Below are 27,058 nucleotides of genomic sequence, written 5' to 3' on the forward strand. Positions count from 1 at the left end.
TCATACGGCAAACTTTAATCCTTTTGTTTTATTTGCATGTGTGTAATTGGTGGATTTTTTTCTCTCTCTTCTTTTTACTTTTCCCATTCCATCAGGATTTAAGGTGCTTACTAAGCTAACACAAATAAAATTGTGTGTCTGTGTGTGTGTGTGTGTGTGTGTGTGTGTGTGTGTGTGTGTGTGTGTGTGTGTGTGTGTGTGTGTGTGTGTGTGTGTGTGTGTGTGTGTGTGTGTGTGTGTGTGTATGTATGTAAAAGCCCACAGTCATCCATCTTATAGTATCCTTTGTCATGCCAGAGCATCACGTCCATGTGTCTCGAGATATGATAGCGTTCCAGTTCCAGCGAAGATGAAATCATTGTGGTTGTTGTTTCAGGGACACAACTGATTAATATTTGCTTCCTACGTCTTGCACAAGGTGCTTCCTCCAGCCATCGGAAAGAGAAGAAGCTGCTGTGAATATGCGGGACGGACTCACACCACTTCCCCGTCTTTTGCCGGTGCTCTTTGCTTTGCCTCACAGTGATTGTGAATCAGATTATAGTCTTTATCATGTAATAGAATTAGGAAATATTGCTCTTGAGAATCACCAATCCAGTGTTTGGAGAGTTTCTCTCACCTCTTTCATGTCATGAAATGCAAACTTCACAAAAAGATCCCAACGGTTGAAAATTCTCAGCGTTGGTACGCAGAGATATTGATAGCGCCATCACTTAATTATTTTGAATGTTCATCCTTCACATTTGCCCTAAAGAACGTGACTATTATCCGATTTGCAGCGAAGGCCTAAGCCGTGCAGACAAGAGAAATCAAGAGTGTCAACAGTCGGCAGTGTCCTCGATACCGCTATGCATGAGATGTGCCTCCAGACAAACAGTGAAGCAGTCCGTGAGAATGTTATTTGGCATTCCTCGCACAATAACGAGGATATTTCCATGGGGTCCAAGGCAGGATTTCCATGAGGCATGTTATGGCAGAAGCAATGACTAAAGCAAAAAAAATGTCACGGCCCTCAACGACACCTTCCCTGTCTCAGCCCCTTGTTACAACGATGTCGCCTCATCCCTTTCTGCTCTCTCCTCATTGTCCTTGCTCATCATCCCCCTCGCAGCCTCCTTCTCCTGATGCACTCCTTACCAGCAGCCTTGCGCTCCGTGCCACCACCAGCCGTTCGACCTCAAATTAATGGTTTGCGAAATGGCTCCCTGAGTGTCTTGTAAAGTCACTGTCATCAACCTTCTAAGTGGAAAATTATGCTTCATTATGTCGGATGTTGGTTCTTGCAACACGAACCTCAGGAATGTCAGTCCTGCCTATGTGTGTGTCGAGTGCCTCCTGCAAATCATCAAGGAATGCCAACTTGAGGCTGGAATTGCACGTTTCTCGCTGTCCTCCCCAGCCCTCCTTTGAATATGTGTTCACTATTATGGAACGCAAGGATGAACACACACACACACACACACACACACACACACACACACACACACACACACACACACACACACACACACACACACACACACACACACACACACACACACACACACACACACACACACATTGTATATCGGCCACGTAACTATAACTCAGATATTAGGATATATTTGAACTAATTCCTGTATTTTTGTATGCTGTGGCTCTTATTGAATTACTCGTAACAAAACGACTGTTCTCTGGAGTAATGCATTGAGCCATTGAGCCGGATCGACGTACAGATTTCCTTAGCTACTGGAGTTGGTCATTAAGAATTGGCCTCACAAGTCAGCAGGGTACGAGCTATAGGATAATTAGGCAATTCAACGTGCGAGAGAGAGAGAGAGAGAGAGAGAGAGAGAGAGAGAGAGAGAGAGAGAGAGAGAGAGAGAGAGAGAGAGAGAGAGAGAGTATAATTAACACAAACTAAATGTATTATGTAATGAGTTATTTTTCTTACCCTTGCATCCTCACCTCCTTGAACTGAAAGTAAAAACAATTCCGTGAGGGAGGAAAATATAAAGAGCTGGGCAAAAATAATTAAGTTCTTCTCGCAGGAGTTTAAAGACGGAGCTTTACTTGATTTTCCGATTGTCTTCTCAAAGGGATTAGCGTGTTGCTCTAGCGGAAGAGGAGAGTGGATCAGGGAAGGAGGCTGTCTCACGCTGCCATGTGTCGAGTACCAGTGTAAACAGGGAGAGAGAGAGAGAGAGAGAGAGAGAGAGAGAGAGAGAGAGAGAGAGAGAGAGAGAGAGTGGAACCATGCGTGCTTTGGGGTCCGAGGAGTCTTCAAGCGCACGGGTTCGAATCCTGTCCACGGTCCGAGTGTAGGTTGGGCTTCCTCACTCGGGGCAACGGTTTCCTAGCGGGTGGGCTTTGAGATAGGAGGTAACCCAAAAAGTATCCCCTTTGACTCATAAATTCCCGTGAACAGCCCACATAGTATAAATAAAAAGAGAGAGAGAGAGAGAGAGAGAGACACACACACACACACACACACACACACACACACACACACACACACACACACACACACACACACACACACACACAAAGGGGAGTGGCAAGGGGCACTAACAGGGCAGTATTGTTTCGAGGGTAAAACTTTCGCTTCCGTTAACTATCTGAAATTTTTGTCCCCCACTGGAACGAAGCCTCTCATGGACCCAGACCCGGCAGAGGGATGGGGTTGAGGAGAACGTAACTTTATCCATATAGTTTTCACAGTTTTTCTTAAGGTACTAGCGGCTGTCTACTCTAAAATGGCTCCTGGATTTAAAACATATTGTAGCTTATTGATAACATAATTGATCTCTTGTGATTAATACTTGTTTTCTGTTCATCAATGATCTTTTACATGGATAGCTCACGGTTTTCCTCAAGATCTGAAAGCCACGTATTCCCTGGGACACCGTTCGTACCGAGACCCAGGAGCCACTTGAGAGTAGACAGTATAGTAGCTGTAATAATGGCAGCAGCGGCAATCCTGACAGTGGGAATAGTGACGCAGAGGTAGTGGTAGGGATGGTGGTGGTGGTGGTGGTGGTGGTGGTGTTGGTGGTAGCGGCATTGCAAGAGACAGTGGGGAAAAGAGCACTGATTATGGAGGTGGTGGGGGTGGTGGTTTTGTGTCCGATAATAAACAGAGCTGAGGCAAGAATTCCTTTTGTCTGTGAGTCTTTTCTTCCCTTCATGTCCCTTCTTTCTGCCTCCTAATGGGCGACCCTGCAGTGTTCTTACTTCCCGAACGGCAGCGACCCTTCCTTTGTCAATATTGATTTCTTCCTGAAGACCTTCTAGACCCGTACTCCTCCTAGTCCCTCCCCGATGACCTCCGCCCGTCGCCTCGTAATTATTTGTCCTCCGTTCTCTCCCTTCGCTTTGTCCTCCTGTCGCTCACCTTCGGGTTCTTGCTGCGAGATCCCTAGTTCCCTTGCCCCGCCCCCTCTGCCACTATCTCAGCTGCTCCTCCCTGCCCATCGTCTACCTTTTCTTGATTTGTACAATTCCTTCAGTTTTTTTTTTACTTGTGCCTTTCTAAATTTCCCTTTCCCTCCATCGCCTAGGTCTTCCCTCCTTTTCCAATTTCATTAGTTTTTTTTTCTCCTCTTCCTCCTCCTCTTCCTTCTCTTTCTCTTCTTCCTCTTCCTCTTCCTCCTCCTCCTCCTCCTCCTCCTCCTCCTCCTCCACTCTTTGACCTTTCATTGGCATTGGAAAAAGAAATCACTCAATCTATTAAAAAATCCTCTCACAGTGCATGTATGTATTCGAGAATATTGTAACCTTGTTTTTTTTTTTTTAATCTGGTTTGTTTCACGTAAATTGAAAATGTATAAATGAAAAACTATTCACGAAAAACGTCATATATATTAAAATCATACTCACATCATGCAAGACTAGAAAGCTTTATTGTTGGTCTGTGTTGGGGAAAGAGACTTCCTTACATCATGGGTTAGAGAAGACTGACATGCAATAAAGCTGATTTCAAAACCGATGTTATGCAATATCATGGACAATTTTGTTTTCGTCTTGTTTTAAAGGGAGAGTGCACCGTCCTCTTGTTTCACTGGGGGATGCAAACAACCAGCAATACGTTGAGTTGTGATGAGAATATTATGTTTTGTGAATTCCTTAGTTTTAGTCAGCCAGTGTCCTAGTTCAGTGTGTTGAGTCCCGAGCGGTTCCAGGTAGTAACGCATTTAGCTGGACACTTCAACACACCTCTCTCTTTTTGTGGCTCAGTAAAACTCGATCGTTCATTTCAGAATTTAAATGTGCTCTTGTACAGATGAATACTTAATCAGCCTTCTGCTTGAAATTATTATACAAAAGTGTGATTGTGTTCCCAGTCCAGAGCGCTGTATAAATGCCTCAATAATGTAGTGATAATGACGCTGGTATTGATGGACACATTAGTGATCAATTCATATCTTCTCTGTCTATCTTTCATGTGGCTCTGTTTGTTGATCGATTCAAGTGCCTTAAGAATTTATGTGTGTGTGTGTGTGTGTGTGTGTGTGTGTGTGTGTGTGTGTGTGTGTGTGTGTGTGTGTGTGTGTGTGTGTGTGTGTGTGTGTGTGTGTGTGTGTGTGTGTGTGTGTGTGTGTACCTAGCTAGACAGTTACATAACAACTCTCCAATCTTCTCTTCTAGTCACAACGCTGCTTATCTCTGCTGAATCGTGTCTGCAACATTCTCAATCTCATTTCCTCACTTTATGTTCTATCCATTTTTCTGGACACATGTCTTCACTTTTATGACTTGTTCTCACGTTTTATTTCTCTACGATTTCTTCCATTTTAAGACTATTTCCGTTGCTTTTTTCAGCTGTTTTTCCATCCATCGTCTTTCTTCGTTCTTTCACGGTGATATTGACGCCTGAAGCTAAAATGTTCTTGGATATTCATGATTGCATTGTAAGGTGATGATGGAGAGCGTGTCGATACATTTCCCTCCCATCTGTATACTCCCGGTGAGATAATGTAGTATTTGGTGCCTCTTTATTCAATACATATCGTAAAACCCTGTATATCTATGGGATTTCCAATAGATCCCTGCCGTCAAAAGACGATACCATAAAGATCGGTGCGGCCTCCCTCTATCCGCTCCATATTTGTGTATGCCAGTTCTTCCTCCGTTCCCTTTTTTCCACTTAGATTTCTTGCTCCCTTTTCTGTATTTTTTGTAACAGCGACTGGCGGGGACTGTAATATGATACAAAAAAGCCTCATTTCATTCAGCTTCGCAATTTTTTTTCTATAATAAATGATTTTTGTATCTTCTGCATTTACTAGACAGAGAGAGAGAGAGAGAGAGAGAGAGAGAGAGAGAGAGAGAGAGAGATGGCAGGGTTGGTCGAACTGAGATTTGTGCGAAAATAAAGTAGATACCCTGGATATTTTGGCTTCGGAACGAGGGAGGAGAGATACAGAGAGGGAGGGAGAGGATAGGTACTGTTGAAGGGCTGGGGAGAGGCTGTAAGATCTGCTGGGCTTGATGGACGGAGGTACTGGTTCTGAAAGGGGAGACTATCGTGGGACAGGAAGATAGACGAGAGAGGAGTAGAGGATGCTTCAGAGCGAGAGATAGAGAGAGAGGGGAGAAGAGCTAAATGAGGAGAAGGCAGAGATGAGGGAAAGGGGACTTGTGCCATGGTAGTAGCGCCCACACATATTTTACAATCTTGCCAGACGAAACGCCAACTATGTGCTGAGTTTCCAGGCAAGGATAGTAGGCGAAGAGGGAAGAAGAAGAAGAGGAGTCATAGGAAGAGGCCAAGGAAGATGAGATATTGGAGAAAGAGGAGTACGTAGCTTGAGGAGGAGGAGGAGGAGGAGGAGGAGGAGGAGGAGGAAGAGAAGGAGGAGGACGACTGTCAGACCCAGATACCAGCTACCCTCTAGTTGTGTCCAAAGACGTAAGTGTGAAGAAGGAAAGTTGTATTTGGCTTTGTTGATACAGTTGTTATGTGTTGGCGGTGATGATGGGGTTGCTGTCATGTTTCATTCCGGTGGCGACTTTTCCATTTTATTCCTCTTATGATATTTTTCTTATCGTACGAGTCATGCTGCTCTTCTCTTCCGGCTTCCACCTCTGCTTGTTTGTTCGCGTCCTCCCTCGTGCGTGCAGTAAGAATCTTGACTTAGGTGCTGAGTCATTAAAAGTAGAATACAAACTTATAGATAGGGATGATCGATGGAATTTTTTTTTTATGTGTGTAAGAGGAGACAACTAACTGGCTAAGGGCAACAATAAAAAATAAAAAAAAGGCCCACTTAATTGCTAGTCCCCATAGAGGTCCAATAGAGCTAGCCAAAAGAAAGGGATAAAGAAAGGGATAAAATGTAGCTTTATATCACACAGGGACTGCCACGTGTAGACCTGATGGCTTCTCGCAGCTTCCTTAATTTCCCTATATTCTTACGATAAATATTCATAGTTTAAGGTCTATTCCCAGGAATATATAATGATAAGCTAACATTGCGGAAGTGTTAATATCAGCAGCACCATCTAAGCATTCCAAAGACAACTCCTTCCCACATACTCGTCACATTCCTAACATTTCCCAGCCACTCTCCTGCTCCCGCTTCTCATCTGCTCCGAAACTATTTTCAGCTACGCTCCTTCCATACCTCGTCTATCCACCCTCGTATCACCCGTGTATCACCCGTATAAGCGTTCCCCCACTCTCTCTCTCTCTCTCTCTCTCTCTCTTCTCAGATACATAAGACAAACGAAATCTCTGAACCGAAGTCAGTTTTCTACACTTCCCTATGTCTGGTCCAGCTAATATGTATCCAGTAGACCTCTGAAACACCCCTTCCAGAGAGAGAGAGAGAGAGAGAGAGAGAGAGAGAGAGAGAGAGAGAGAGAGAGAGAGAGCACAAAGACACACGAGGAAACATAAAACACGTATAAACAAATGTAAATGAAGAGAGACACTGAGAAAGAGGCAGGTAGACTAACACGGGCAGAAACAGGAAGAAGGAGAAACAGCAAGAGAAACAGACACAGGCACACATTAGGAGACGAAAGCATGAGAGCAGTGACGGACAGACACAAACACACAGAAAAGAAAAAGCTGAGGCAGAAACACCGAGTCAGACACACACAGACAAATGGAACAGTAATAGAACGACAGAACAAGACAAGGTGGTGGGGGGAAAGGACGGAGACTTGAGTGCAATACCTAAGTAGAGTGTTCAGACTCCGCACTTCACCTGACTACGTATAGGGTTGTCTGTTCCGAGTCAGGGAGTTAAAAGGGACACATTTACGTTCTGAAGGTAATGAGCTGACGGTGTTAATTACAGCATTGCACATTGCACGGATTATCTCATCCTCTCACGATATTACTGCAGAGAGAGAGAGAGAGAGAGAGAGAGAGAGAGAGAGAGAGAGAGAGAGAGAGAGAGAGAGAGAGAGACTATAAGACGTTTCACTCTCGGCAATCCTTGTAACATCCGTGCTTACCAATTATATCGACCTGTTATTCCTGCTCATGAATTTATATATCAAAAGATTCCTGCTGACTCGACGCTATTCCAGTCAATTACCATTCTATTAGAGAACCTGTTTCCTCCTACCAGAGAGAGAGAGAGAGAGAGAGAGAGAGAGAGAGAGAGAGAGAGAGAGAGAGAGAGAGAGAGAGAGAGAGAAGAGAGAGTCAAGAGAGAATTGTCGTGCTTTAAGACGATTCAGAGAGACAGAGGACACAAGTGAAAGCTGCGAGCGTCAGTTTGTCACTTTGTCCTTGTGTTGCGCGTGATGAGAATTGTCGTGCTTTATTTTGAGACGAGTTAGTAAGCAAGTCAGTGGACAGAGAGAGAGAGAGAGAGAGAGAGAGAGAGAGAGAGAGAGAGAGTGGTGGGAAACATGAAGGCAAGCAGGCAAGAAAGCAGGGAAGGCAGGCAGCTAGGCAGGACCATCACAGGCCACGAGAGGATCCATTAGAAGTTCTCTACTCGCCAGCCTTGAGGGGAAGGCTTGATCTTAGCCCTTTTATCGTCCTCCTTCCGTCTTTCCATTTCTTATTTCCTCCATCTCAGCTTCATGAAGTTCCCTGCAGTTTTCTTTTTTTTTTAACTCCAGATTTAATTTTACGTTTATTTTTATCACGTGTAATTTTTCGTATCCTTCCTGCATCTTAATTCATTTTCAGCCCATGTTTGCTTCATCTAATCTTTCGTCATCCATAGTCTTATCGTAACCCCTTCAGTACCATGACGTGTATCCATAATCATTCTGCTTACGATTTGGTGATTTTATACAGCCTCAGAAACTCATGTGGGGATCAAAAGTGTGAAGACTTCTGCCTTATATTCTGACCTTTACAGACCCTTGCTAGTGTCAATAAATGATCTAATCGTACACAAAACTCAAGGTAAAAATGTGTCCCAGTACTGAAGTGGTTAGATATCTTCTTTAGGAATTATTTGACAGAGGTTTATGTCTGTGTGTATGTATCCATCTACTTATCTAATACAGTATAATAACATAAGTAGCTGAGTTGCAATTAAGGCGGCTATTCAGGTGCTCGTGGCTGTGATGATACACTTTCTTCAGCGCCAAGCTCGTGACAGTGGCGGCGGTGTGATAGTTGGCGGCACCTGTGTGGTATTTGTGATGCTGTTGCTGCTGCTGTGCCTGGTGGAGGGCTGCGATTGTTATTGTTATTAATATTGCTATCGTTGTTGTTGTTGCTCCTATTATTGTTACTTATTCATTTATCTATTCATTTTTTTGTTTGGTGTTATTATTATTATGAATATTATATACTCTTTTCTGTCTGCATGACATCCGAAGACTTGCTCAAGTATTTTAGTTTTACTTTATGGAATAAGGTGCACAGTATAGATATATGAAATAAAAGAACAAGTGGAGTAGAAACGAAAGTTGTCTGACAAAGGCTGTGAAATAGGAATGCAGGTTTTAGTGTTCCAGCCTACAGTTAACTATGCTCGACAGTTACACGTAGTGTCGAAACTTGCCTGAGAACTGTGGGACACTCTTCCTCTGAAATCCAGCGTGTTCTGTAGCCCTTTATGGTGATTTATAACAGCGTGGATGGAGAACACTAATCTTGGCACATAAAACAACAAGCGTAAGGGATTTCCTCGCTTGGTCCTTTTCCTTTAGCGACCTTTCCTCACTTGAACATTTTCTACTCCTGGACATTTCGCTTTTCAGGATATTCCTCACTCGTTCTTTATGCAAACATATCCGGGGGAGGAAGATATCTGGTGGAGAACATCAGGGTAGACTGAGGGTTCGAGGAATATACCCTATAAAAATACAATCCAGCTGCGCGATAAGTCCACACACTACTTGTTCTACAAGCAGTGAGATTTTACAGCTTAGACAAAGTGTTGAAGTACTTTTATTTTGGAGTTTTCTGAGTAACGCCATAGATTATTCTGTCACCACGCGAAGCACCTGTCAATATAGATTATCTTTCCACTTTTCCTGTTTTTAATACAAAAACAAATATGAAGACAACGGTTTATGTCTTTATTTCTTTCACAGTATAACGAAAACACAATAGCGGTTTGTTGATGCTAACGACAGAGGAACGTCAGTGAAGATGTAAGCCACTCATCTGTTTTGATAGGAAAGGGAACAGGTAAACAATGGAGTGTGTTACCATCTTCTGAAAGCTCCGGGTCTGTATTGAGCGGCAGCTGTTACTGACTGGCCGAGCTTCAATATCCTCCCTTCCGTCTCTCCAATGGTTGTCTTTTTTTTCAGTTTTGATGAACGTAGTTGTTTTGTTCCAGTAGATTGGACTCAATAGTATATCCCCTTCTCGTAATGCAGGTAAATATAATGTTGTTTTTTACTCAGTATCTAATTGTCTTTTAGCACTAATCGGAATTGTGATGGCTTAGCTAATTATATTTATGTGTAGCCGTAACCTGTGTGACTTTTTTTTTTCTTGAGAGAGAGAGAGAGAGAGAGAGAGAGAGAGAGAGAGAGAGAGAGAGAGAGAGAGAGAGAGTGAGAGTGAAATAGATAAATGGATAGATAGATTAATAGATATTTATGTTCTCTCTCTGCACATTTGTCTGCTGATGGTTTCATGCACACTCGCCTGCAAAACACACACACACACACACACACACGCACACGCACACACACACACACACACACACACACACACACACACACACACACACACACATACACACTCAATAAATTCAGTCAGTCCTACACCCAGGCACAGTTTCTGGACAGGGAAGCTATCGCATATCGTAAACACGTTCACATGTACCTGATTGTCGTGCAGCTCACTACGCAGCACACCAGCTTGTCGCATCCACACTCACCCTCGCCATAAACACGACTCGTAACTGTACACACACCAATCACTTTCCAAACACGTCCGCATGCTGTCAATCACGGTCTCCATCTATCACACTGGCTTTGTACAATTGTAACCCGAAACACACATTGCAAGAAGACTTTACTTTGAAAATTTGGTTATCTCTTCACCTTTCGAGCCAAACAACTTTATAAATATTATTTGAGTGTCCCAAAAATGCTATAAAGCGAAAATGTTGCAATAAACGATTGATGATCTTTTGTTTTAGGGTAATTTAAAAAAATATATTAGAAAATCCGCTGAAGTTTATATTATGAAGCTGAGAAAAAAAAAAAAAACGGTTTTAATCAAAAGTTTAAATACTAATTACCTGATAATTCTATTTTGATATCGTGTGAAATGTGAATTTAGTTTGAGTAACAGCTGCATGGACGATGAGTAATGAGTGACATGAAGAAAGAAATACGCTAATAACAGGGTGAGGCAATGGTAAAGAGTAAGTGACAGGCGAAATGCGTAACATTTGACTGAAAATGAAAAAGTGGATGTCGGGGAACAGAAAAGCGATGATGGGTGTTAGAAAAACAAAAAGACAGTAAAGAATCTGTAAAGGGTGACAAAAGTAAAAACACGTAGCGGATAACAGAAGGAAATGCGAGTAACATGAGATGCTAAGATGAGGGAGAAAATAATCATAATGAAAGCCTTACTCTCTATGATGACAGACACCGCTGTACGGATATGAGTCGGGAAATTAAGGTGGTCTGTAGCAAAGGAGGAGCGAATTTTGGCACTGGGAAATTGAGGAAAGTAATTGAAGTAACATGAAAGGCTGAACTTAATGGTGGGATAATTAGGCTGCACAGGGGAGAGGAGTAAAAACGCAACAGTTTTGATAAAGTAGCTCGAGGTATCTGAAGTAAGAGGAAGGGATGGAGGAAAAAGATTAATGTTTACAAGATGAAGCTCCTCAGATATAATGTTCAGGTTTCTCAGCCAAGATTATTAAGAACGTGAATACAGTGATGAAAGGAGAAATTCAGCGGATATCAGTTTCTTGCCTAAATTTAGCATGACTAGATTGAATGTTTTTGTACTAAGTGGCGTAAGTTGTCATTCCTTTTATTGGCAAATAGGGTAACTCAACATTCTAGTCTCTGAACAGAACTGGGAATTAATTAATGGTGATATTCAATTCTCTACCTATATGATGAAAAAGAAAAAAAGAAAACATTAGACATTTGCAACAATCTCGTGAATCTTTAAGTGCTTCAGATCTTATTGCTTTTTTTTATTTTATGATTATTGATCTCATTTATGGAGTGAGTGTTACCAGCTCTATTGTTTATCGTTCTTGTAAGTGAAGCATGTTAGTTTTGATTGTTTAAAGGTACTTCTCATGGATCATTTATCCGAATTGTTATTGAGTTGCTTTAAAGTAAACAAGTAATATGATTATTCGTGGTTGTACTCATAGCTTGCTGCCTTGGAATGTGAGCGTTGATTGGAAGATGGGAGTTTAGGAACGTTTCATGATTGGTTTGATCACAGGAAGCCTCGATAATGGCTTAAAGGAGGCAAATAGCAATGTTCGGGCTGGCATCCAATATTCGTCCCTCATCCAATATCTTCGGCGGGTGTTTCCACACATCAAAGTGGCCGCCGTGAAGGATAATTAGAGCTCACCTATAGAAAATGTTCTTGTGTGTGCGTGTGTGTGTGAGAGAGAGAGAGAGAGAGAGAGAGAGAGAGAGAGAGAGAGAGAGAGAGAGAGAGAGAGAGAGAGAGAGAGAACGAGTGTGTGTGTGTGTGTGTGTGTGTGTGTGTGTGTGTGTGTGTGTGTGTGTGGGAACACGCAAGCGCTTTGAACATCCCTTCATTACTAGCTGAAAATTGCAAGCGAGGGAGCGTAATTTAGCTATGGGACACTTGCAGCCATTCCTGATTGGTCCATGTTAGTATGGTAATCACCAGGCATGTGACTACTTCCTGTGAGTCTTGTTTCTGACATGTGTGTGTGTGTGTGTGTGTGTGTGTGTGTGTGTGTGTGCGCGCGTCTACGGACACACACACACACACACACACACACACACACACACACACACACACACACACACACACTTCTATCTAAATTCTTTAATTAATATTCAAATTTAATAATTATATATCTGTCGAAAAAGAGTTTGTCAGGCATTCAAACAAACGCCAACACATTCACATGAAACAAAAACGATCTATCACACTTTTTTCTGCTGAAATGTATGCACGCATCGTAGGCAGGAATGTAATTTTACATATTAAAGTTGGTTCAGGCCAACATATATACTGACATAAATCCTGAATCATGGATATTTTTTCTGTGAGTGTGTGTGTGTGTGTGTGTGTGTGTGTGTGTGTGTGTGTGTGTGTGTTGTTGTTGTTGTTGTATGCACCAATAATATTGTCTATTGGATACTTTTTATGTACCATTAGTTTCATGCATTAGTTTTGTCTCTGTATTGCTTTCGTACTCAGTTTTCACTAAGCTCGCATATTTTGTTGTTCATTCCCTGGAGCTCGCGTAAGACCGTGACTTGTAATCATCTGCCTCCGCGTATACTTTTGAGTAAGTAAAAACTCCGCCCCTGCTTAGATTTCCACTTCCGCATTACCTTTCCCTATTGAGACTAGGAACATTTCTCCTGATGCGGCCATTTGCTGATGACGAGGGCTGCTCACCTCCCTCTGTAAGGTGGTAAAAAAAACAGCAACGAGTCTGAATCTTCACATGAGTTAGGCGGAGCTGCAATATATTGATTTTTTGCGTAACTATTTATTTAACAATATATTAACTTATTTATTGTCTTCTTTAACTGTTTACTCATTCCAAAAGTTTATTGAAATAGGGAGTGAATGAATAAGAATACTAGACACAATAGAGAAGTGGGGAAAATAAAAATGAGAGGCCCTGAGAAGAGAGAAAGAGACTCAGGAAACTGTCTACTCACTCTCAATATTAAACATCAATTTCTTAGTTTCATTTAACAGTTTATCGCGTCTGCACTGTGTCATCTCCTTCACCAACTTGTCACCATCCATGTCACTGTGAAGGTTGAGGACGACAAGGCAAGCAAATGTATTCAAGTTAATTATAAGTCTGTATCTCTCTCTCTCTCTCTCTCTCTCTCTCTCTCTCTCTCTCTCTCTCTCTCTCTCTCTCTCTCTGACATTGATTAGCTTTTGGTTGATGGACTGGACTGAGAGAGAGAGAGAGAGAGAGAGAGAGAGAGAGAGAGGAGAGAGAGAGAGAGAGAGAGAGAGAGAGAGAGAGAGAGAGAGAGAGAGAGAGAGAGAGAGAGAGAGAGAGAGAGAGAGAGAGAGAGAGAGAGAGAGAGCGTTGATGAGCATGTTGATATCTCAGTGGAGTCATATCCAAGCAATTGATGTGCTGTGATTATATTCTGAGTCCAAATGTAGCGTTACTGAATATGGAAAACTGTCTCGCCGATAAGAGCTCCTCTCTCTCTCTCTCTCTCTCTCTCTCTCTCTCTCTCTCTCTCTCTCTCTCTCTCTCTCTCTCTCCATTAGGCCTTCACCTAGTTAGCGATAATTAGCTTCTTGTATAATGATGAATTCGTCTAATGATCTTCCATAGTTTAGTTCAAAATCAATACGGTTGTTTTTTTGTTATTCAATTTCTTTTCAAGGAGTTTCTTATTTCCTCCTCGTGACTCGCTGTTAAATTTTCATTTCGTTTTTTTATTTCAACTATTTCTTCAGCATTTCTTGAAAACTGCTTGACAATTCACTGAAAGCACTATTTAATTCATCGTGAAACTTTGTGTCATTTCATTTTATTTTTCTTCTTCTTCTTTTCTACTTTTCTCGGTTCTCCTAATCAGCAATGAAAAGTTTTCTCCCATGTGCAGCTAAAGGTCTCGTGGGAACTCTCGCCGGCGACACCTCAGAGTAATTATACGAGACAATTAATCGTTTTCAGGAAAGCGTGACGGTCGTGCTTGATGGTGTGTGTGTGTGTGTGTGTGTGTGTGTGTGTGTGTGTGTGTGTGTGTGTACGATGTCTTTTCTCGTCGTCGTTGTTGTCCTTGTTGGTGCAGCTGTGGTGGTAGTGATGGTGGTAGGAATGTGAGTTATCATCTTAGCTGTATTCACATCTACTACTTCTACTACTTCTGTTCCCTTTTGTTCTCATCATGTAATCCGTATATTCGTAGTTGCCTTGTTTAGCTTCCGGATGTAAGCTCCTTTGGTGGCGCTGTGGGGCAATCAGTGAGTCTTAAGCCTTGTCTTTGATCTGGGCTTTGTATTCTAAGACTAAATTCACTCCTGCTTTGTCTATCTTTATTCTTCACTGTCTTTGTCTCGTAGTTTGTTTGCTTCTCTCTCTCTCTCTCTCTCTCTCTCTCTCTCTCTCTCTCTCTCTCTCTCTCTCTCTCTCTCTCTCTCTCTCTGCCGCAGTGCTGTCCCTTTTCTTTCATTATCTCATCACTTTCCACATCTTTTTGCTATTTTCTCATTTCTTTCTCTTTTATCCCAACTATTCCTTTTTTTTTCCTCTCCTGGACATGTTCTTTCATCAAGTTTTTATTTTCCTCTCATGCTAAATCCCTGCTCTGCTTGTCCCTTCTTTCATATTCTTCCCTTTCGTTTGTTTCTTTTATTTACCATTCACGTCACTCCACGTTAAGTTTATTTCTCCTTTTCTTACTTCCGCCGACTCCATTAGTCTCTCGTTCATCATAATTCTGTTGTGCATTCTTGGTCTTTTACGCTCCTTCGTTGGTTTCTTAATGCAGTTTTGTCCCTATATTACACTTCCCTTCCTTTGCTCTTCTTTTTTTCTCTCCTCAATGTCTCTCCTCTAGTTTCTCTGTCACATTTCTCGTTGGTACTTATATTTCTTGGGATGTTGGGAAGATTTTGTTACATTATATATATTTCTAAAACATGCTTTGTTTTTTTTATCGTTTTTAGCCCTTTATCAAATTTTCATTCGCTGTTTTTATTTTCTCTTTCCCTCTCTTTCTTTCTTGGTCAAGCGTCTCCACTAGTTTCTTGGGCACATTTTTCTTTGCCGCTTGTATTTCCCGCGAGGTTTATCATGGAAGTGTTCTCGCTTTTTCTTACATTATGTATATTTGCGTTGGATGCGTACTATTGCATATTCATCCCTCTCATTTTTCTCCAGCTTCTTTTTCGCCTATCCTTCCACTTTATTTTTTTCTTATCGGCTTTGCAAATTGGTATAGTATTTTTTTTATCAGTAGTTTCGTGATATGGTATTGTTTCCTTATTGCATTGTTGTTCAATTTTAATTTTCTTTTTTAGTACATCATTTTTTGGTACTGACATTTCCGACCTGTTTGTCATTGAGATTTTATTATTTTTCATATATATATATATATATATATATATATATATATATATATATATATATATATATATATATATATATATATATATATATATATATATATATATATATATATATATATATATCTTTAGATGTCTATAATTGTGGTTTCATCCTTGCTATTCATCATTAACAATTTCCGGAATATTTTTCTTGAAAGATTCGTCGCTTATCCCTACCGAATAAATATGCCGTTTTGTCCTGTAACTCCAATTTCGTCGTTTTTATATTTCCATAACAACGACATATATATCTGGATGCTGACATGAGTTGAGTAAATGTTTGCACAGAGGACTGGAGGAAAGACTGCTCTGTGTCACGCAGCGAAGAGAGGGAGGCGAGAAGTATCTAAATCAACTTAGGAAGCATTAGTGACGTTTTCACACTCTCCTCTCTGCAGACGCCTTGGTGGGGGAGAGAAAAATGTGAGGCAGTCCTGTGTTTTCTAGTGGCTGAATTCCCATTGCTCTCTAACTTTTTTTCTCTAACTTTTTTTTTCTATTAGTGTGTGTCCCTATGTGAATGTCTGACAGCGTTATGTGTGTCCATCTGTCTGCTTTGTTTTTTGTCTCCATCGTGATCTGTTTCTTAGTTAGTCAATCTATTGGTTAAGTTAGTTTTTATATGTATATTCTCTCTCTCTCTCTCTCTCTCTCTCTCTCTCTCTCTCTCTCTCTCTCTCTCTCTCTCTCTCTCTCTCTCTCTCTCTCTCTCTCTCTCTCTCTCTCTCTCTCTCTCTCTCTCTCTCTCTCTCTCTCTCTCTCTCTCTCTCTCTCTCTCTCTCTCTCTCTCTCTCTCTCTCTCTCTCTCTCTCTAAATCGTGGGCGTAATTAATCATAGCAATATGCCGTTTAGGGACTTGAGACCACTGCTACAATTCACACTCCATAGGTGCCTTTATGAATGGCTTAATCATTAATGCTGTCCGTTGGCTTCATATAATGCTGTCCTACCTCGTCCTTTGTGATGCAGTAATATAGTCGTGGGATAGTGTCGGTAATTGGTCATGGCGCTAAAGGAAAAGTTACTTTATTTTTAGGTTAACGATGTAACATATTTTTGTCTCACTTTCCATTCTCGTTACTTTGTTTTAGTGTGTGTGTGTGTGTGTGTGTGTGTGTGTGTGTGTGTGTGTGTGTGTGTGTGTGTGTGTGTGTGTGTGTGTGTGTGTGTGTGTGTGTGTGTGTGTGTGTGTGTGTGTGTGTGACGAGTGCAGGCTGAATAGAATAATTTTTCCTATATTTATTTCATTTCATCATTCATATATTCATTTATTTATTGTTAATGTCTCCACTGGCCTTTAAAAATTTCGTGTAATAAATAAAGATAGAAATATAGTAAAATAAACGAAAAGTCAGTTACATATCAAGTTCAGCTTTGATATGAACATTCCTGAGTCTCGTGTGTAGTGGCCGCTGTCTGCTCTGCCTCCCCAGCACTTGGAGTACAACAGAGCAGCTTGAGTCCGGTTCATCCTTACGAGGCCTGGAGGCTTTATCTCTCTCGGCCAGGGAATGCTGAACACGCTCTCACGCGGCCTCGCCTTACACACCCTCACACAAATCCTGCACCTGCCTCTAAAAAATTTACTTCCACTAGTAAAATGGGGGATTTCTCTGCAAAATAAAATCTCGAGAGGCTATACCGTTAAAGGAAATTGTAGTCGGCACAAAGTCACTACATTGGTAAACTGCTTTTTGCCGGCATTTGGTAGCGAGATGGAAGTGGATTTCCTATTCAGTCGCTTTCACAAGAGCTGGTTCAAGTTCCAGGGTGACGGCGCCTCATACAGTTTTATCACGCGGATATGAAGTGCTTTTTTAGAAGTTACGTGATGATGAATAAGGCACTGAATGTATGGAAGGGCAGGGCAGGGAGGCCTATAAAAAGATCAATAGGAGAACATAGAAGCGGGGATAAACAGAAGCCGGGAAAGAAAGAATGTGTATGGGGTATGTATGGCAGGAAAATGTAAATTAGGATTAGAGTTGTATTGGAGCGGAAGCGTTAATTAAAGAAAAAAAATATGAATATCACATGAGAATGTTTAGTTTTGTGTTTATGATTAGATTGCATGATGGCATTGCAAGTCATTTTTCATGTAGGGAACAACAGCCGCCTGAAATTAATCATGGAGTGGAAATTCATTTGATTTTTTTTTCCTTACATGATTTTTGTCTAATTATATATACAAGAGAGAGAGAGAGAGAGAGAGAGAGAGAGAGAGAGAGAGAGAGAGAGAGAGAGAGAGAGAGAGAGAGAGAGAGAGAGAGAGAGAGAGAGAGAGAAAGACAGAGAGAGAGAGAGAGTGTCTGATTTATTTCGTTGCTTACACATACACATCTCTTTCACTATGCCTCGTAACTTATTTCCAAGCTTGAATGACTTACATCGTCGCATAAACCCAACATTCGCTTACTCGATATATCCTCGTGGCTACAAAAGTTTCGAAATCCTTCTTTTTACTTTAGATTGCGCTTGTGAATGTATCCTTGGAGAAACTCTAAAGGCATCTACTCGTACACTCCTACACCCTTGCCCTCCTTCAAGCCCTTCAGAATCTAAGGACATAATGACAAGATGGTTATTATGAAGATGTTGACGAGGCAATGGATGGCAAGAGGAGACTGTCTGTGTAAGCGTCCGTTCATGTCTATCGTGTGGCTCTGAGATGATGAAAGATGGACGGTTTGATAGCCAATCCTGAAGGCTCATTTGATCTTTTAATGGATAAGAGTATTGAAGGATGATATGATAATTATGATGATTACCTTCTTTTCAGCTAAGGTTTAAGTCAGAGGCTGATTTTGTTAGGATATAGACAATACGAGAAGGAATCATTTGCTTTTAAGATTTCCGCGTCATACCTCTCTTCTCTGTACAGGTGCGAGGTGAAATTGCATGGTAAGTTAATTCATGATATTCGTACAGATGTATCAAGGTATACATGAATACAAATATTACAGTATGCGATTATAATATTGTAACCTTTACTTTCCAAGACCCGGAAATGCAAAATGCTCATACAAATACGTTTACTGATTCTGCACCTTTGAGGAAAGCGGCAAAGGTGCACACACACACACACACACACACACACACACACACACACACACACACACACACACACACACACACACACACACACACACACACACACACACACACACACACACACACACACACACACACACACACACACACACACACACACTCACAGTCATTTTCTCATCGTCCTTCTCCTCTTCTTTGATCGCTCGACCGTCAAATGTTCGACGCCCTCCTCGATGCCCTTTGAAGACGATGACATGTTATTCTTGGTATAGACGATCTGCCTTCAGAGACAACACTCATTCAGACTTCAAAAACACATCAGGTGCACCACGCTTCAAGCACGCTAAGTCGCCTCACTGATCCCTGGGTTCGGTTTCATCCACGTTGGCTAAATTTCAATAGTATTTTACGCGAAATGTTAAAACTCACATCTATTATTTTTTTTCCACGTGGATTTTAATCCCTAATATAAACCTCTGATAATTAGTTGCTTTGTTGCTGTTGTTGTATTGCGAGGTGTTGGTGGAAAGCACGCTGTGAAATATGCAAGTGATAATTATTAGAGATAGACACGCATTAAATCTAATGAGCACTGCGTAACTAGTGTATCACAACGCCTGGGGACGATAGGAATGTACGAGCATCACTGTATTTGTTATCAATGAATCATGCTTATAAATATCTGAGCAGTAAGTCTTCAGGGGTAGAGGGATGCGTGGATTTACTGGGAAGTGTCTTGTTTGTCTCCTAACACTCTGTAACAGCATGCACTTAAGAATATTATGATTTATGGCTCTTAGATTCTTCAATAATGTATATATTCTCTCTCTCTCTCTCTCTCTCTCTCTCTCTCTCTCTCTCTCTCTCTCTCTCTCTCTCTCTCTCTCTCTCTCTCTCTCTCTCTCTCTCTCTCTCTCTCTCTCTCTCTCTCTCTCTCTCTCTCTCTCTCTCTCTCTCTCTCTCTCTCTCTCTCTCTCTCTCTCTCTCTCTCTCTCTCTCTCTCTCTCTCTCTCTCTCTCTCTCTCTCTCTCTCTCTCTCTCTCTCTCTCTCTCTCTCTCTCTCTCTCTCTCTCTCTCTCTCTCTCTCTCTCTCTCTCTCTGTGAGCCATCTTACTTCATAGAGAGAGAGAGAGAGAGAGAGAGAGAGAGAGAGAGAGAGAGAGAGAGAGAGAGTGCTCCAATATATCAGATGTTTACCAAGTCTGCCACAATAACATACAAGCGCTGTTAAGTTTCTGTATCTCAAAGTTTGTCCCGGTTTTATGAATTGCTTTCTATGATACATTTTCCTTTTACTACAAAACTTTCAAAGACGAAAAACTAGGCAAGCAGAATGCCGCTGGGAGGTCAATAATAACAACGTGGTCCGAACGTTATTATTTTATCAGTTTTTAAAGTTTAGTGATGTCAATAAAGGTAACATCTTGAGATTAAGTGCATTTATGAGTTTATTGAACCTTAGTATGATGTTATTTTACATTATTTTTATTCAAGAGAGGAGGATTACCCAAGGGCAACAAGAATATAAAGGAAAAAAGGCCCACTCAGTTGCCAGTCGCCTTATAGAGCCGATAGAAATAGCCGAAGAATAGGAACAAATATCCTGAATGAAGTCATAGGATAGGCTATGCAAAGTTAAAGGTGAGGTGAGTGAAGTACACCTCACATTATGAAGCTCTGCCACAACTCACCAACTAAAGGAAGTAACTAAGAGGATAGTTCTACTTTGAAATATTACAAAAGTTCTGTCTCCTACAAATTACTGAGATGTTTTACGAAATTATGAACATAAATTTTGCGTGAGAAACTTTCACCATGAAGATACAGGGCACAGCAATCCAGTGGATTCCTCAATTTTCTTGTGTGACTGTTTACCTCTGTTCAGGACTTTAGATCATAGGAGAGGTGGGCGGCAACACAATAACATTAATTTCACTGATTGTTATTCTTATCCAACAAGAAGCAATGTTAGGTCTGCATCCAGCAAACATATTACTTCAAAACAATTGATGAGATATCGATTCATTTTCAGAATAAAATCAAATATAACATTCATTCCGTTACTTTCCTAGCAATAAATAGAATGATTATCTGACAACATACACACACAAACAAGCCACAACCTACGAAACATATCCCAGCTTTTCTTCCTCATCACCGGAATTGAATCTGCAACAGTTTTGCATATCAAAATGTAATTAAACTTATCAGACACATTACCAAGTTATTAGATTACAGTGAGCTTAGCCAATAGCTACTAGTGTATAATAAACCACAGATTACAGGTGTGTTCATTGCCTTCAAAACAAATTCTAAACTTAGCCACTAAATTGCATCTGTACACACAAAGGGTAAATGTCTTTCTCATTTGGCGCGATCAAGAGTTTTAAGCTTACCAAGTGCACCCAGATTTATCCAACCTATTCCTCTTAATTAACGCAGATCACAGGCAAACATACGATGCAATGGGTTTGTAAGCTCAAACACCCATCTCATAATACAAAATGCTGCGTTGTTCAACCTGTTATCCCCAATAAACATTAGTCTTCACTTCGTAAGTAACGCTTAACAAACAATAGGCGGGAGATTTTAAGATTTTGATATTGACAACACAGACATTGAATCATAAAAAAAGAATTAAATGATTACGTCCTCGATGAGAATATTTGTAAAGCATTAATAATAGTCTCTTAGCAATTCCTCGGGACATTTTTTTATCTCTTTAATGATGAGCAGAGAGGAAGACAAAGAGCAAGCATCCTTAATGACCACCATCACTCCTTTCTCCTTCATCTGAATTATGTGTGTGTGTGTGTGTGTGTGTGTGTGTGTGTGTGGGTGTGGGTGTTTGTCTTTGTGTGTGAATGTGTGTGTGTCCTCCCTTCAGTTTATGTCTGGTACCGTGTATTGATGTGCTTGGAAGGTTTGTTGCCCTCAGCGGTAAGCTCATCCTTACTAGAGGGACGAAGAATGCAGGGTAAAGGCTGTTTGTCTTCGTCTCGGGGATGAATGTAGTTGACAGCAGTGATGCCAACACTAAATTAAATGTCAAAACAAAACTCTCCCAAGGACTTAACAAAAGGCAGTATTTTCTGTGGCTCACATCCGCACGTCTTGAAGGAAAGGAAGACGTGCTGCGTGAAAGTAAACTCTTTCATTAATTCAGCTTTTCGGGTAAGGCTTTCTATATGGAAACTCAGGACATTTTTACGCTCACACAAACTTACACACGTACACACATGCACACGCACACGCACTCGGACACACGCAAACACAAGCACAAACGATGCGTCTTTAGAGGAGGAAAAGTCTTGCCCGAGAGTTTCAAGGCTGAGTCTGGGAAAGGGGGAAGGGAGGATGCACTTTCAGGACTTGTTAGCGACTCGGCAAAAAAAAAAAAAAAAAAATCGAGCACCAGAGAGAGAGAGAGAGAGAGAGAGAGAGAGAGAGAGAGAGAGAGAGAGAGAGAGAGAGAGATTTCAGATAACGTACCAGTTAGCCATGTGAAAAGAAAAACGACTACCTTTGGAACTCTTTGTGCTTTAGGTGAAGATTTGCGACAACCTTCATTTCTTTATTGTCTATGTATTTGTTGATCCGTTTTTGTTCGTCTATATCTGTATGTATGTGTCGGTGCACTCTCTCTCTCTCTCTCTCTCTCTCTCTCTCTCTCTCTCTCTCTCTCTCTCTCTCTCTCTCTCTCTCTCTCTCTCTCTCTCTCTATGTCAAAGAAACTGAACTTCATATTTTTGTGATTTTACTTCATAGATTTGTGTAAATGTAAACACTGAGATGTAAATATTTTTGCATTTTGTTCTAGTACTTGCGTGTGTGTGTGTGTGTGTGTGTGTGTGTGTGTGTGTGTGTGTGTGTGTGTGTGTGTGTGTGTGTGTGTGTGTGTGTGTGTGTGTGTGTTTATTTCGTGTACCATTGCAAACTTTTGAAATTATTCTCAGTCCATTTTCCTATAAAAGTCTGGTCGTTGTGTATTACTTGCGCTTTTACTTCAATTGGATCCATGCATGACCATTAGTTTTTTTGCCCTAATGGAAAGCATATAAAGCATGAGCCTTTAAGCACTTTTCAAATTGCTTCCATTATTTTTGTTCTCAGCGCAGCAGTGGCAAGGTAAGAGAAGTGTAAGTCGATGGAATTTGAACTGACACAACAAGGAAGAGTGATGGTTAGCGCTATATATTGACACTCGCTCCACCACCGCACAGATACCTGCTCATGATCTGATACAAGTTTGACAAAGAACTCACACCACTGGATATGAGTGTGACAAAGAGATTATACGACTTACTTGGAATATGTTTGACAAAGAGCTCACGTTATTTGATAGAATTGAGGCAAAGAATTTACTCAAGAATATAAGATTTAGCGAAGAACAAACGTAACACGACTTGATTGAAAGTGTCATGAACCTGGAACACTTGATATGGTTGCGACAGAGAATCCTTGCGAAGGGGTGTGACAAAAAAACTTCATCATTTAATGGAATGTAACATGAAACTGCACCACTGTTATAGAGAGTGAAGAACCTGCTAATTTGATACAAAGACTGTGCTAAAAAAAGTTCGAGATTTCATAAAGGTTTGACAGAGACAATTCACTGAACGGAGGTTTCAAAAAATCTCTATACGACTCAGCTAATAAGTTTGAGAAAGACTCTTTACCATGAGAAAGAAAATTCAACATGTGAAATTATATATGGAATTGTATTTTACTTATGATTATTATCAGTTGTATTTGTGTAATATTTTCTCCATTTTAATTTTAATTTCACCCTTTTTGCTTTACAACTACAAGCTACGCAGCTAAATTTACTTTTCTAAATGTAGTTGTGCTTCATTTCATATGTAATCTGATGAATTGCATTTCATTACATATTTTTTTTTGTACTCTCGTGAGTCAAAATGGGATAGAATTCACGTAAACCATCCCTTCCAATTGCACATTTTGTTCTCATTAATTACGGTTGACAATCAGTCTTTTGGAATCACGATTTAAGCGTTAATTATCCGCATTTTTAATACAAACCTTCCGCTCATTAAAAATAATTTGATGATATCGTATTTCTGACTCTTCATTGTCGAATGGACTTCATTCATTATTCTTGTGCATAAATGTCCCACGTTAACTCACCTTTGTGTATGCGATGCGGGCGAAAGTTAGGTCTTAATTAGGCCAACATTCCCTCATTACCATAACGCCGAGAGCAAGCTACTGCCACGCACTCACAGCCAACGCCTGGGAAACATGTCAAACTGTAAGACAATGTTAATCATGCCCATGAATATAAAACTCTCTCTCTCTCTCTCTCTCTCTCTCTCTCTCTCTCTCTCTCTCTCTCTCTCTCTCTCTCTCTCTCTCTCTCTCTCTCTCTCTCTCTCTCTCTCTCTCTCTCTCTCTCTCTCTCTCTCTCTCTCTCTCTCTCTCTCTCTCTCTCTCTCTCTCTCTCGCTCTCCTTCATTCTCTCTCCCATGCAATGAATATGCGGCAGTATGCGTGCACTTGTGTGTGATGTAGCGCTTAGTTATTTATGGAGGTGATAACCACATGGATTTCCTCCCTATGCTCTCTCTCTCTCTCTCTCTCTCTCTCTCTCTCTCTCTCTCTCTCTCTCTCTCTCTCTCTCTCTCTCTATCCTTCCTTCCTTCCATTACACGCTTCTTCTTGCTTTCATTTCCCCGCCTTTCATCTTTTCTTGTTTCCTTTGGCATCCAATAATTTTCCTCACCCACTCCTACCCTTTTCGTTTAGCCACGCACACACACACACACACACACACACACACACACACACACACACACACACACACACACACACACACACACACACACACACACACACACACACACACACACACACACACACACACACACACACACACACACAGAGAGAGAGAGAGAGAGAGAGAGAGAGAGAGAGAGAGAGAGAGAGAGAGAGAGAGAGAGAGAGTCCTATACCTTCCTCAGGATCAAGTATTATAGATATGCCAAACAGGACGTGCCTTGACTTATGCTTCCCGAAATGATGGAGCTTTAAAAGTTTTCATAAGATGTTCAGAAGCCTCCAAGTCCTTTCGCGTTTGAAGGCTATTCTTCGCCTGTCGGTTTCTGAAAAGTGCCTGACAAAAATGTGGAAATATTAGCATACATCAGTGCTCAGTATATTTCTTCCCTTTGAGGTGCAAGGTACACCGGAATACTGAAGGAACAGGGAGTCTTTGTGTCTTTTGTGCGTCATTGGTACGAGAAACCTGCCCCGACTCCCTCTCTCTCTCTCTCTCTCTCTCTCTCTCCGGGTTCTCTTTGGCGCCATATGACCTCTATGCTGGGGCGCCTTCCCTTTTTCTTTTTAGATTAATCAATCTATAGTTTCTTTTCCAGTTTCCGGTCATATCTCCAGCTTTGGTGTGCCTCTTTGATCCCTGTTTGCTTCTTACCTCTCCATGCTAGGTCGAGCATTATTCTCTCCGTTCCATTTTGGACACTAAGGTTTTTGTTCCAGAGTTCCTTTAAGACGCCAGGGTTCCAGTGCCGCCCATCATTCACTGCTAAAGGTCACCGACGCCATAACTTTCAGCTAACATCAGCGGCAGGAATTTTCCATCACAGTGATGTGATTCTTTTTCTTTTTTTTGTAATTTGATTCCAGTCTTGTTCATACAGAAAGATTTATCCGGTTAAAAGGAAAGAAATAACAAAAAGAATTTCCAGCGCCCACTGAGCTTCATGCATTAAAATCCTACACCTATGTTTCTGGTTTGACTGAGTCAATTGGTAACTAGGAAGTAAGATAAACTTCTTATTACTTAAGACGTTCAGAAAAATCTCTCAGCATTAAAGTATACCCTGAAATACACGAAAACAAGACTACTAAGATAATTGAACCGTCATTCTTCAGGAGCATTACTACCACCAGACTCTGCTCGTATTTCTTGAGTGTTTAGGAGGATTATTTCATATGCTTCGCCGTTCCGAAGCTCTTCCGGTCGAGGCGCACTCTAGGAGGCGTGTATTTTCCAGGAGCATGATTCACATTCCAACCCTTACATTCTCCGCACCACACGACGCGTGATTCTGTGACGGGCGTGCCTTCCCACCACGCCATGCACTATGTTCTCCTCGGGGCGTGAAAATGGCAAAAATGTGTGCCAGTTATGCATAATTCTATTCTATTTCAATTTCTCCTCTATCTGTCTATCTATCTATCTATCTATCTATTCATGCTGATATATATATATATATATATATATATATATATATATATATATATATATATATATATATATATATATATATATATATATATATATATATATATATATATATTCCAGACAGTCAATGATACACGTCTTTATGCAAACAGTAATGAAATGGAGAACAAATATCTTCAAGTCTAGTGAATAATGATATATCATTTGGAAACAATAAAAATTCCTCATTTATTAAATTAAACGTTCTCCAACAAAATACAGTGATCTGTTCCTACGATGCTTCATATTTATTTGAGATATATTCGTAATATGTCATAATCACATTTTCATTCTTCATAAAACACACGAATTATCACTAGTCTGCGGTGGAGAGAGAGACTTCATGATAAGATGTGGATAAATAGTACAGCTTGATACCACTTAGTATTCGAAAATGGAGTGTTGTCTTGGCAAGATAAATCCATTCAAATATTGACTCGCCCATTGTCTTCGCGAAGGTCTGCGGGGAGACATTGACTAGCGAGAGGCAGACACATCACTTCCTTTATCTCTGTTGCCTTTGTGATCTGTACACACACACACACACACACACACACACACACACACACACACACACACACACACACACACACACACACACACACACACACACACACACACACACACACACACACACACACACACACACACACACACACAAATACACATACACAAATCTTATCGCTTTCTTAGGGTGTTGAGAGTCATTAGCTTTCCCTCTAATTGCAAACGTAAAAATTCTCTTTCTCAACAACCGAAGTGCATTGCTAATCAGATATTGGAAGGGTGTTGCTTGAAGGGAAGAGGGAATGATGCGCATAAATAATATCGAAATAATGTTATTGATGTAGGGTCTTCCTTTTCTTATATATATATATATATATATATATATATATATATATATATATATATATATATATATATATATATATATATATATATATATATATAAGAACGCAAAAAAAAAAAATGGTGTTCTTATATTAATTGCAGTATCATTCTTTTGCATGCGTTTCACGTCGGCCACTGGAGA

At 40.8% G+C, this 27,058-nt stretch overlaps 1 protein-coding gene across 2 annotated transcripts in view; it reads right to left on the minus strand.

The window, feature by feature from the left end:
• LOC123515436 (putative neural-cadherin 2) overlaps window positions 1–27,058 on the minus strand; it is a 185,140-nt gene that overhangs the window by 157,408 nt on the left and 674 nt on the right. The window lies entirely within an intron of this gene.

Source organism: Portunus trituberculatus, chromosome 39 (genome assembly GCF_017591435.1).
Source record: "Portunus trituberculatus isolate SZX2019 chromosome 39, ASM1759143v1, whole genome shotgun sequence".
Classification (NCBI taxonomy): domain Eukaryota; kingdom Metazoa; phylum Arthropoda; class Malacostraca; order Decapoda; family Portunidae; genus Portunus; species Portunus trituberculatus.